Source organism: Triticum aestivum, chromosome 2B (genome assembly GCF_018294505.1).
Source record: "Triticum aestivum cultivar Chinese Spring chromosome 2B, IWGSC CS RefSeq v2.1, whole genome shotgun sequence".
In the NCBI taxonomy this organism is placed as follows: Eukaryota; Viridiplantae; Streptophyta; class Magnoliopsida; order Poales; family Poaceae; genus Triticum; species Triticum aestivum.
Genome location: NC_057798.1, coordinates 224070123 through 224082959, shown reverse-complemented (window position 1 = coordinate 224082959; position 12837 = coordinate 224070123). Strand labels below are relative to the sequence as shown.

The following is a 12837-nucleotide window of genomic DNA, read 5'->3' as shown; positions in this document are numbered from 1 at the left end:
TCCAGTGAATGCGGCATTGATGTTCTGGAGAGACGGTGACCGTTTCAGGCGGGAAGCGCGCGCTAGCGATGGAAGGGGTTTCGGTAGGCCAGGGCGGTCAGACGCTGGCGTGGTGGTAAAGTGTGAACTCATGGATGGCGAGCCTTTGAAGCATATGCGGCACGTATTGAAAACCGCTCTTGTTGCCAGCTAGCCTTCGACGACCACCATTAGACACCACACAACCATGCATAACTTACGAATAATGGACGAATCGATCAGACACACACTCGTGTGTAGTGGCACCAAGATCGGTCGCTCACGATAGTACATACTCCGTACCATAGTACCCTCTCTAGCTAGGCTGTTTTATAGATTGTCGTTGTGATGGACGACATACATGAGCAAGGCGCTCCGAGTATGACTGTTGGTGTTGAGCCAGGTGAATACATGCTCGGCATTCGCGTAGGCCTCCATCAAACGTCTAAACAGTAATGGGGCACCGCCGGGGCGCGCAGGTGATGGGCTCGCCGTTTGCGTTGCGCCATGAGCAGGACTTTGATTTAGAGGGTGGCGTGCATGCATTAGCATGCTTTGCCAGCGTGAGCGTGAGTGTCTAATGCAAAGTATTTCATTTTGATTTGGCTAACAAGGGTGTGTTGCAGCGACGAGTCCGTGGTTTGATTCCCCACATACGCATAATTTTGGTTTTTACTCCCTCCATCCCAAAATAAGTGTCTTAACTTTGTACTAGCTCTAGTACAAAGTTGTACTAACCTTGAGACACTTATTTTGGGACAGAGGGAGTATTTCTTTCTCCATTGACAGGTAGGCCCGCGTAGATAGATAAAGAACATGAGCTAATGAGGCGCATGCAGACTGTTTGACTGGTCAAGCAGACAAATACGAAGCTATACGCTGAGCCAGTGACCGTATAATCACCATATCTCGTATACAATGATCAAAGTGAGCTATCAAGACAAGTTCGATGACCACAAATGCATTTTACTCGGTAATAAAGGACCAGGATTGAAGGGGAATCCAAATTTCCTTCGTCTTCTGTCCTTGAGCTCTTGACAAACCAATGCACTATACGATTGTCCGGCCACTCCACCCTAGAGCTCTCACCAAGCATCGTTCATGCCACCGTGCCGCACACTAACCGGTAAGGCAGCGATGGCATCCCACCGCGCTGAGTTCCTCGCCGCCCATGACCGCACACAAAATGGTAAGGAAGCGATGGCATCCCACAGTGCCGAGTTCATCGCCGCTTGCGACCTCACACCTATGTGGGAGGGATTTGAAGATGCCAAGGCCGAATTGGCGGTATAGGAGAGGCGGCCAAAGCCACACAGAGGGAGCGGAAAAGTCAGAAAGCACTCAAGAAAAGAGAGGCCCGCCGCCGCAAGAAAGAAGAGGACGCACGCGCTGCTACGGAAAGGTCGGTGGAGATCCAAGCACGGTGGGGTGTCGCTGACAAAGCCAGGAAGGAGAACGACGGTGTCTGGCCAGCATGTGAGAAGTAGTAGTACTAGTATTTAGTGTGTGTGTCTCTGTCTGAGTACGAGCATGTACCATTACTACTAGTTACTACTGTAGTTTTTAGAGCAAATTACCATTACATTAGCCTAGACTAAATGGAAAAATTCCTATCCTATGCATCAAATGGCATGTCTTTCTCTATAGGAATTTATATGCATGTCATCTGACTTCCTATGATTTTCATATTCCTATAAAATTCCTATCCTATGAACGAAAGGAGGCCTCTGTTGGAGTAACTACTGTAGCTAGCAGTACTGCTGGTACAGTAGTTTTCTTCAAGAAGCGGAATTCAATGATGTCATGATGGTTCCTTCGTCCGAGCAACTTCAAAGTGGGAAAGTGAGCCTGTGATTTGACAGCTCATTAGTCATTGTTACTACGACGCGATGACCGGGGTGACTCTCCCTTGGAGTTCTGCGTGCATGGCAAGTGGACCAGGATGGTCGACGTCCCACATGTTCGCGAACAGAAGTATTCTTTCCGATATCGAGAAGCAAGGAAACCGCGTGGTATAGTATCACTGCTGATTGGTTCTCAAAATAAATAGTATCACTGCTGGTTTATAATTATTTTTTATTTCCGATGAATGCTAGCGTTTCAACTCTTACGACAAAGAGTGCCAAACAAGGCACGTGCTGGATGTCCCACATGTCAGCGAAAGGAGTGGGACATGAACAGCGTGGTAGAGCCCAGCGCAAAAAAAACAGCGTGGTAGAGCATCTCCATTTCTTTCACTTCTAGGTCGGAGACCACACGTAGTAGTACATAGTGGTATGAACGATACAAAGTGCGACCTGGAGAGAAAGACACGTCTAGTTGGAAAGGTCTCGGGGCATACACGTAAACAAATATAAAAGTTAATATGTGCCTCCAACTAATATAGTAGTAATAGAGTACTTAGGCACGTACTCCATAACATCACCATGCATTGCACGTACAACATTTAGTGGTAGTACGTAGTAAGAGACAAATGCCGCCCAAGAGTTCCCTTCTCGACCCACTTTTGGGTGTTCGGTAGAGTGTATGGAGGGTGCTTGAGTCCACACTAGTTTAGCACAAATACACTAGAAGCGTGCATGAAGAGAGCATGCATGAAGAGGGGTGTTGAGTTGAGCATGCATGAAGAGGGAACAACTATGCTAAGACGAGAACGCAACCAAACACACCCTATATGCCACGCATGTTCATACCATTTGTGCCTTTCTACTTCACTTACTACGCTACATTACTCAGGTTCGTACGTCCACTCCTGGGTACATGTCCGTCTCGTAGTTCCAATCCCACGTGTTCTTCATGTAGATGGAATGATCCTTGCATGACACATGCACCTTGATGCTAGATGTCTCGCGTGTTGGCCAAAGGATGAACAAAGCTCACGTAAAAAAATAGAGTGGAAGAACATAGATTCCCGACGACCGAGAAGGAGCAAGGAACCCCGTGGTGGAGCGTCTGCACTCATAATATTTAATATTATTCAGCGATATAAAATCAACCAATCATCTCCACGGTGGACTGGAAGAGTATGAAACACGACAGCCTAGTGTAGTTACATCATACTAGTACATGGCTAACCCACGCAATCACCATATTTCTTGGCTTCCGTGTGACACCTATCTCTAGTAATCCCGTAGCCTGTATCGCTTCTCCCTCCTCGTCTCTCTCAAAGTGCGGCGGGCTGGCATTTTTGCCGTCTATTGAGGTCAGTTAACTCATTACATGTTAGCGACATGCCAAGAGAATTCTAAAAAAAATTCCTTTCACATTCTGTTTTCAGAAAGAAAAAAAATCCTTTCACATACGAATTTGACTGTATGCTTTGAGAAACTTGCATGTCCTATACTGCTCCTGTTTGGGTACTCTAACTTAGCTAGAGGTTAGACTAAGAGGGTGTTTGGATCACTAGTTACTAGAGACTAGAGACTAGTAGTAGTCACTTTTAGTCAGTAAACCTCCAAACACCCCTGACTAATGGGTGACTAAAACTAGTTTAGTCCCTAGTCACCCCACCCCCAACTAAAAGTGACTAAATTCTCTCCTATAATTAATTGGCGGGCCCATCCTGTTGCGGGCGACGCATCTGCTGCCCCATCCCCTTCGCACGCAGGCAGGGGGCAGCCGCTCCCCTTTCCACTCCGCCGCTTCCCTTTCCACCGCCGCCGCCGCACTCCGCCGCTGCGGCAGCACTCTGCCGCGCCGCTCCCGCGTCCGTACTCCCTTTCCACCGCCGCCGCTGCACTCTCGCCGCACCCGCAGCACTCCGCTGCGCCGCGCTCCCGCGTCCGTACCATGGACGGCGACGGCGAACTCCCCTTCGATTTCTTCTTGCAGACAGCGTCTTCCGGTGCTATGATGCACCACATCGACGAGGACGGGTGGGGGATGATGCCCCCTCATCTCCGGGGATCCGCCGGCCGTGGCTTGGTGGCAGGGGGGCTCGAGCGCGGCTCGGTAGCAGGGGGCTCGGCCGCGGCTCGGTGGCCGGGGGGCTCGGCCGCGGCTCGGTGGCCGGGGGGCTCCGCGCTCCCATCGGGTTGGAGAACATCGACCTCAACGGCAACTCTGCCGTCGCCGCCTCCTACCCCAGCATGGGCATGTACACGCACCTTTTTCATCCCGAGCGTGCGGCCAACCATGGTGTGACCCTCCAGTGGACCAGATCGGGCGGCGTGGCGCAGCGGCAGGGTCGTCCACCTCGCCAAGGTCTCCCCCCAGTGAGGGCCCCAGATCATCGTGGCAAGCAGTTCGTCGCAACGTCGGGACGAGGTGGTGCTGGTTCAAGTCGCTCAGGCAGCGGCAGGTAGTGGCAGGCAGCACCGATCATGGTAGAAGATGTTGAGGAAGAATATGAACCAGCTGAAGGGAGAGAGAAGAATTTAATACTGACTTGTAGTAGTCACCTTCCAAACAGGGCCTGACTAAAAACTTTTAGTCTGACTACTACTAGTCACATGACTAGAGAGTATCCAAACACCCTCTAACTCACGACTAACCCTGAACTAACTGTAGCCAAAGAGGTGTTTGGGTACAGGGTTAGATTGACAATAAATGCACTTGATGGAGAGAGAAAAGTGATTTTTCAGTGGTCCCAATGAGAACTATCTCCAGTTAGCACCTCTTGGGTGGGATAGTTTTTTTGATGGGTTCGGTGCAACTTGCTCCAATTTAAACCCTCATGCTTGGATACTTTAGGGCTATTTGATCCCCAACTAGCTCTAACTAACTCTAACCCGTGGATCCAAATAGGGCCTATGGCGAGCCTCGACACGGAGCAGTCGCGTGCACCGGGGAGCGGCGCTCTCTTGGCCGTCGCGCCACTTCAAAGCCGGCACCAGTGAGAGGTCGCCTCCTCTCTGGCCGGGCATTAATGCGGCACTAATGCTCCAGGGTGACGCTGACCGTTTCGCGCGGGAAGCGCGCTGGCAAGGGAGTATAGGTTTTGAACTGTTTCAGGTGTAGTACTGGTAGTTTGCAAAACTACTCAATTATTGCACTCAGTTTCCTAAGAAATTTTGGTAAAAAACGTTACTCCTCTTCCACCGCCTGCGCATGTCCGCGGGAAGCGACCGGTCAACCCTTATATATGAGTGCTAGCACAAAAAGATGCATGCATGACCACTAAAATTTCCATATTAAAGCGCCGCTCCAGCGGGAGTATGGTGTATGTTGTTACCTTCGGCCGGGCCATGGCTACCGGGCGACGGCAACCAGAGAAGAGGCGGCGGGAGGGGAGTGAATGCAGGTACTATTTGGGTTCGCCATCCGGCTTAAATAAATGTGCAGCATCACGTGTACCCACGGGTGCAAAAATTGTAACATACGTGTCTGCTTAAGTGGGCGTCACGTAACTGGCGTGTGTGTGTGAGAGAGTGATTCTGAGAGACAGAGTGCGTGTGTGTGACTCTACTCTTTAGACATGTACTCAACCTTTTGCATCGGGATATAAGTATAATGATATTTACTTTAGCTAGTGATTACATGGCCATGTTAACGTGGTTGTGTAAAAACAATGTCACTTCTTGCTCGTGATTTGCGTTATATAATTACAAGCAAGATGCTCGTGCATTGCACGGAACATCAATATGCATTTTTTACAAAACACCTGTTGTGATTGACCCATGCAGGAGTAATACCATGTGTAAAAACTAATGATATCTTGAGAATATTATCGGAAAACTGGTATCTCGAGAATGTCATCAAAAAAATGAAAGATGAGAGATAAAGTGAGGAGGAGTGGAGTGTGGTGGTGAATGGTGGTCGGAATGGGCGGAGGCATGTGGATGGACGGCGCCGGCAGGCGGCAGCGGACACCATGCTAGATTGTTCTAGAGACTTCCTTTTGTAATTGCTGAGCAATGAGGTTGTGGGAGATAAGGATGTGGAGAGAGGTGCGGGTATCTTTTGTAAAATTATCATAATTTTCTTTCTATCCGTCAGATATAGATTAGACGGTCTATATTACAAGATGGCAGGCACACCATCATCGCCAACTCGTTTTTTTTATAAGGGTACAGATGATAAGTTTGCTGACTACTAAAGTAAAGTGGAATTTGTCCATGTTAGACAAGTAAATTACGGTGATTGTTTATCATACGGGTAAGGTTGGATGAAGGGTGGTAGGAACAAATGCTCCACCTAGAGCATGTGTGTGTGAGATGGAGTCTTAGTGTGCATGGTGTGTGTGTGTGAGAGAGAGAGAGAGAGAGATGGAGTCTTAGTGTGTGTGTGTGAGAGAGAGAGAGAGATGGAGTCTTAGTGTGTGTGTGTGTGTGTGTGTGTGTTTGTGTGTGTGTGTGTGCGTGTGTGGGTGGGTGGGTGTGCGTGCATGCGCGCGCGCGCGCGTGTGTGCGTGTGAGAGAGAGAGAGAGAGATAGAGATGGAGTCTTAGTGTGTATGTGTGTGTGTGAGAGAGAGAGAGAGATGAAGTCTTAGTGTGTGTGTGTGTGAGAGAGAGAGAGATGGAGTCTTAGTGTGTGTTTGTGTGTGTGTGTGTGCGTGTGTGGGTGGGTGGGTGCGCGCGCTCGCGCACGCGCGCGCGCGCGCGTGTGTGTGTGTATGTGTGTGTGTGTCGCGGGGTCCTCGGTGGTGGATGTAATTTAAGCGTGCATGCCTTCATCATAGAGAGGTGATGTGTATGGCAGAGGCCACCAACGATGGGGTGCGAGAGAGAAAACACCCGTAGAGAGGGAAGAGAAGGTGTGTGCGCGTGAGAGGAGTCGACATCGAGAGAACATGTTTGTTCGAGAGACACCGAGGAAGACTACTATATATCGATGGTGCATGTAGGCGGGAATTAAACAAAGGGATGGTCTTATTGGTTTCTAGGATATAGGGGAAGAGTGAGAGGGGGGTAGCTAGAAGGAGATTGTTAAGTGTGAGTGTGTGTTTTACCCATCCAGGCGGAAGTTATGTGCACACAAGAAGAGAACGATTCAATGTGGCGTTAGGGTTGAGGGTAATTAACTATGTATGGAGACATAGAGACCTTGAACGTGCATGTGTTAGAGGTATACATATATACGTGGGGTGTGTGTGTGTGCGTGCGCGCATGATCAAGATAAAAGAAAGAATACATAAGTCATAAGATCAACGACAAGGGAGAGACGGATCGGTATGACAATATGCATGCATGTGAGAATGCAGGGAAGAAGGCCCGACAATTGAGCATGTGTTTTTGTCTTTAAGAGATAGTGGCGTGGGCTGGAGCATGCATCTATGGCGAGCAGAGGGAGTGAGGCACAAGATTGTGCAAAAGAGATCAACCTATAAATGCATATGTATGGAGAGACATATATAGTGTGGGTGATAGGAAGCAAGACTCCGTGCAAGAAAGAAATGTTGACAGAGAAACTACAGATAGATACAGAGATGGAGATGCTAGCTAGAGGGACATCCGCTAGTTTGAGTGTTGGAGATGACCGCCGGGTGGTTCAGTGGGTGAATTTATATATGTGTGTGTGGGAGAAAGATAAAAAGAGGGCACTTGACTTCATGTAGAGAGAAACATATGTAGTGTGCGTGATAGGAAGCAAGAGTGAGGGAGAGAAAGAAGGTTGATGGAGAAACAAATAAATAGAAAGATAAAGATGCTAGCTAGTGTGCATTAGAGATAGGAGTCGAGTGGATCAGAAGGCTGAGTTATGTGTGTGGGTGTGAGAGAGATATAGAGAGGGTGCATGTGAGTCACATACAAACAAATATCAAATGAGATCCCGAGAGACAGAGTTTTGTGTCTGCGAGAGAGAAAGATATTTCACAACGAGAGTGATAGCTAGAGAGACATATGAGGGAACGCAAGATATCTCTAGGAGAGAGAGTGCGTGTGAGCAACATACAAGAGAACAGTGGAGAAATACGAGACCCTGGGAGACAGAGTTTGTGTTTGTGTGTGAGAAATAGATATTCAAGAGGAAGAGTCGTAGGTTCTCATATCTAAGGAGCGAAAGACATCTCTGTATGAGGGGTGTGCGAGTGGCACACAAGGGAATAGTAGAGAGAAATGAGACCCCGGGAGAGAAAGTTTTGTGTTTGTGTGAGAGAAAGAGATTCCACATGGAGAATCATAGTTAGAGACACATAGCAGGGAGCGAGATATACTTAGAGAGAGAGATAGAGTGATGAAGGTCGAGGGAGAGAGTACCGTTAGTGTGTTACGAAGATAAAAGATCATTGTCGACATACAGGTAGCACGAGAGATACCTGAGAGACAATGAACGCGTATAGGTCCAAAGAGATAGTCCTATATAAGCATGAGTGATAGCTATATGAGACGAATATCTGGATTAAAGGGGATTGAAATATTTAAACTGGAGATCACGACATCGATAATATCATAATGCAAATTGGTGTATCAAACATGCATATTCATTTGAATTTGGGCACAAGTGTAATGTTATATGGTTTATCAATATTGGTGATCCATAGATTCTTTAATTACAAACAATGCATGGTTTATATGCAATTAATGTCTAAACGGGATTACACTATATGTTGCATGCGTGAAACACATTATACATGTTTGAGAAGTAAAAAAACCCGCATGAACACACATTAATTGGAGACAGTTAGCGAGGTATGCATACATTGGATTTCAACGTAAAGTGGTTTCAAATATTTGAAAATCCAAATTGATGGATACAACCTTATGAATCTGAGATCATGCCATTTTTAAACCATATTTATGTATAAATGGTGTTGTGATTTTGGAAGTTTATATAAAAAAATGATGTATATAGAATTTAATTCCAATCGAAAATGGATCCCGCCCAAAAAAATAGAATACAAATGGGATTCGAATTGAGTTGGCACGGTAAACGTGCACTCTGCAAAATTTGAACGAAGCGAGGAAAGTCGCAGTAACCGCCCGAAACCAAAATCCGCGAGATGGAAATTACTACTACCTATCCCTGCCACGCAAAGCCTATCTGCTGGATTTCTATAGGTTTCGACAGGGGTAGGTTTGTAATTTCACCCGAACGTGACATAACCGCCTCTCACCCGGAATCATACACGGTGGGCGCCAAAACATAGTGTGTCCTTGGCCGAAATCGACTCCCTCCCCGATTCATACATGGTAGGCACTAAAAACAAACTCTCGTCGGCAAATATTCGGTGTATGCGAGATTACCGTCCTATCCACAACCGACTAATATTGCTGTGATGTAGGAAATTTGAAACGGGGGCTAAGTTTGTAAATTTCCTAGTATTCGAGACAAGCGCGCCCTGAATACATGGTTCCCCCTTCCTCTCTACCTCCCTTTTCCCCATTCGTACTCCGTGGGTGCCAAAACACCATCTCCACCCCAGCCTCCTCCGTCCTCCACCCCATCCACCGCCGTCCTCCTCCACCATGCCGGAGTTGATACCCCGATGCCGCCGTCCATTACTAGAGATCAACCTCTCTCATCCACAGCTTCGGACCGGGATCCTTGCATCCCGTCCTCTCACTTCATCCCCGCCGTCGTCCACCTTGTCGGCGCCGCTCCTACGACCGTCTCGTCCATCGTGCCCCGCCGCCACCGTCTACCCTCCTAGATCTGCTTCCACGCCGCCGACAACCATTGCTACCGCAGCACTATCAAATTCTCAGCAGATGCATACACGGCGCTGCACCAAAGGCGGTACTCTTTCGTATCTGCTCAACTTATTTATCACAGCAAGAAAATAGATCGCCACTGCTTTACTATGATTTCTTGTCTTGGTTGTGAAGTTGCCTTTGTCTGGTTTGCACCTTCAAATCCGACATGGCATGCTCAACACTATACTCCCAATGCTTATGGTTTTCCCCTTTTATATTCCACACTAGTTAAATTACAGTAGAGTAAATTTTAAAATTGGGTCAGTCGATTTTTCAGAGCTCGCGGGAGTTCCCGGTGCGAACGAAGGGGCTCGGGTGGTTGTGGGGGGACGGTGGTGGGGCCTCGCCGAATGAAGAAAACTCGACACGGGCGGGGGTGGGGGTGGGCGTGGGGGCGGTACAGGAACACATGCGGTGGGGGCCGGTGGTCCAGCCGGCGGCCCGTGCGGTGTTCTGTATGGGAAGAATTAGAGACGAGGAAGAAGAAGGGTTAGGAGATGTAGGATCTTCATCCAACCGCCTGAAATGGTCAATAGACAACAGGGAGTTGCATTCTTAATGCGCTATGGTTCATCATGTGTGGGCACTGCGCAACCAACTTTTTTTATCCAAAATCTGCTTGCTCTTCTTTACCATGTTCCTCTTCTGTTCTTCTTTAATATGTACTCTCTCTGTTCCTAAATACAAGTCTTTGTATAGATTCCACCATGGACTACATATGGAGCAAAATGAGTGAATCTACACTCTAATGTGTATCTAGATACATCTCCATGTGATCCATAGTGGAAATCTCTACCAAGACTTATATTTTGGAATGGAGGGAGTATGATAGTAGTATAGTATGTTCCTTGTACTGAAGATGAGCAGGGACATTTGGAGTGTAGAGGTCTATATGGTCGGTTGTGATGGACACTTTGAGCCTCTTTGATTCGTAGGATTTTCTAAACATAGGAATAGGATTTGTAGTGGCCTGCCCACTTGAATCCTATAAGAATAGCAAGGAAATGCAGGGAGCTATGTCGCCTTTGAGAGTTACACTGATATTAATAGTACCGCACCTTCAGTTGAAGAGACCTGGTATATGAAGCCTTTCAAGCCGTACATGTAGTACTAGCACATATATTCCAGCAAATTCCACTTTGCTGATTTTACTCTAATGCATACGGTTTTCCCGTTATATCTATAGTATGATCTGTGTAGCTACTTTGTGTCGCACTAGTAGCAGTCCACTCTTGAAGCTAAACACTTCAATGACTTACAAAATTGGCACCAAGGCATTGAGTGCGATTCTGGATGCAATGAAACTCATACGCTCCCGACCTGTAGATTCTTGTTCAGAATATGATCCTAATGACTATTCTAACCTCGAGGAGTCAAAGGAAGATGGCCTGTCATGTTCACCCATCAATGTGCCTGTTATAATTTGGTAAGGTTTTATTGATTGCACGTATCTTGCATATGTTGTCTTGCATTTCTTCTACTTTGTTGCACCGCCATCTGCTTAGTTTACTCATCATATATGTCGAGATGCCATGCCCATCCATTATCAATACATATTCCATCTGTCATCATACCATGTTTTTCCACTCAAATGTTGTTCTCGTGCATCAGACATGAAAAAGGAACAGGGTGATTGCCGAACCTGAAGGAGCACCAGCAAAGTCCTTGAAAAATGTGGTTGTGCCGGAGAAATCAGACAGCACCCCACTTATATTGGTTGTACAACCAGTGACACAAAACGTAGGACCGACTCCAGTAGACTGTACCCATACTTCACTGGCCACACCACTAGCCCCACCACACAGGACCTGCACTCCAGCAAAAGGTATGCCGAATTCAGTTGCCATAGCACCAGCCGTACCACAGAAAAATCCCACTCCAGCAAAAAGTACAGCAAGTTCACCGGCTGAAGACCTATCCCAACTACAGAGACGGCCAATTCCTGCAGATTGGAACCCCATTCCAGTTATTCCCAGTTTAAAAGACAATGCTTTCAATGTTGTTAAGGACTACGTGCATATATTCCCATCATGGGAAGATTAGAGTGAAGACAAACACCATTTACACATCTTCCTATCCCACTTACGTGTAAGTGCTATTATTCATGGTGATTATTTTCCTGTTTTGTGCTGATTGAACACATCAATGATTTACATTACATTGTTGTAAGTAGGCGAGGGTCAATCTGGATGGTCATGATGAGCAAAGCTTGCTTGCGCTTTTCAAGGAAGCATTGCAGCAGTATTGGTGTTACCTAAGGAAATCACACTTTGATGGTAAGTCTATAAACGGATTTTTGGTGAAGTCTCCTATGCTAAATTTAGAATACATTGAATGGAAAAACCTTGTTATGCACTGGTCTCGTTCCGAGGATGAGGTACTGTCTATGATATCACATGACAATTTGAACTTCTACTTTTCCGCACGTGCCTTACAGATCTTTTTTGCAGGTAATCAGCTCAAAAAATAATTCTGGTTTGAAAAGAACGACAGGATATCGCAAATATGCTGCCCGCTGCTTTGCTCTTGTTAGTACCTGTTGTCTTGTATCACTGTACTTGCATACATACCTGGTTCATTATGTGACAGCAGTATGCATGATAGCTTGCTTATCAATTGTTCGCTCCAAATTATTTGATCTATATGAATGGTTACATTAGTGTAGAATATATCCAATGCCAATGAATTTTTTTAGCTCTACATTGTTCTTGTAAGTACCTGTTGTCCTTTATCAGTGTACTTATATTGACGGTAATTTTTCTTGTACCATCACTCTGCAGCTTATTTTCCTTTGCCCTCCATTCTCCACACATAAGATCTATATTTACTCTTACCATAAGGTTGGATAACACCAATGGTACTGAAGAAGTTTAGCTCTACATTGCTCTTGGTTGTACCTTTTGCTTGTATCGCTGTACTTACATTTATAGCTACTTGGTTATGTAGCATCACTCTTCATCTTATCTTAAATATTCCCCATTTTTCTTATATTTTCACATCTATATTTACTCTTAACAAAATGTAGAATAAAGGCAATGCTTATGAAGAAGATTCTGTGGTAAACTTCTTGAATTGCCCCCCCCCCATCAGAATGGACAAGGGCTTTATAGAGCCTGCCATCACCAATAATGTAAGTTTGTCCTTCTCAAGGCTTCAAACTTTGTTGTGTATATTTGGTTAGGCATGACTGCAACAGCTGTTTATTTTTGGTGTTTGCATGAAATTGCATGTTTAAAGTTTAT

At 46.4% G+C, this 12837-nt stretch overlaps 1 pseudogene; it reads left to right on the top strand.

Moving 5' to 3' along the window:
- The first annotated feature begins 3807 nt into the window (after nucleotides 1–3807).
- Nucleotides 3808–4357, top strand: LOC123041101 (uncharacterized; annotated as a pseudogene).
- The last annotated feature ends 8480 nt before the right edge of the window (nucleotides 4358–12837 follow it).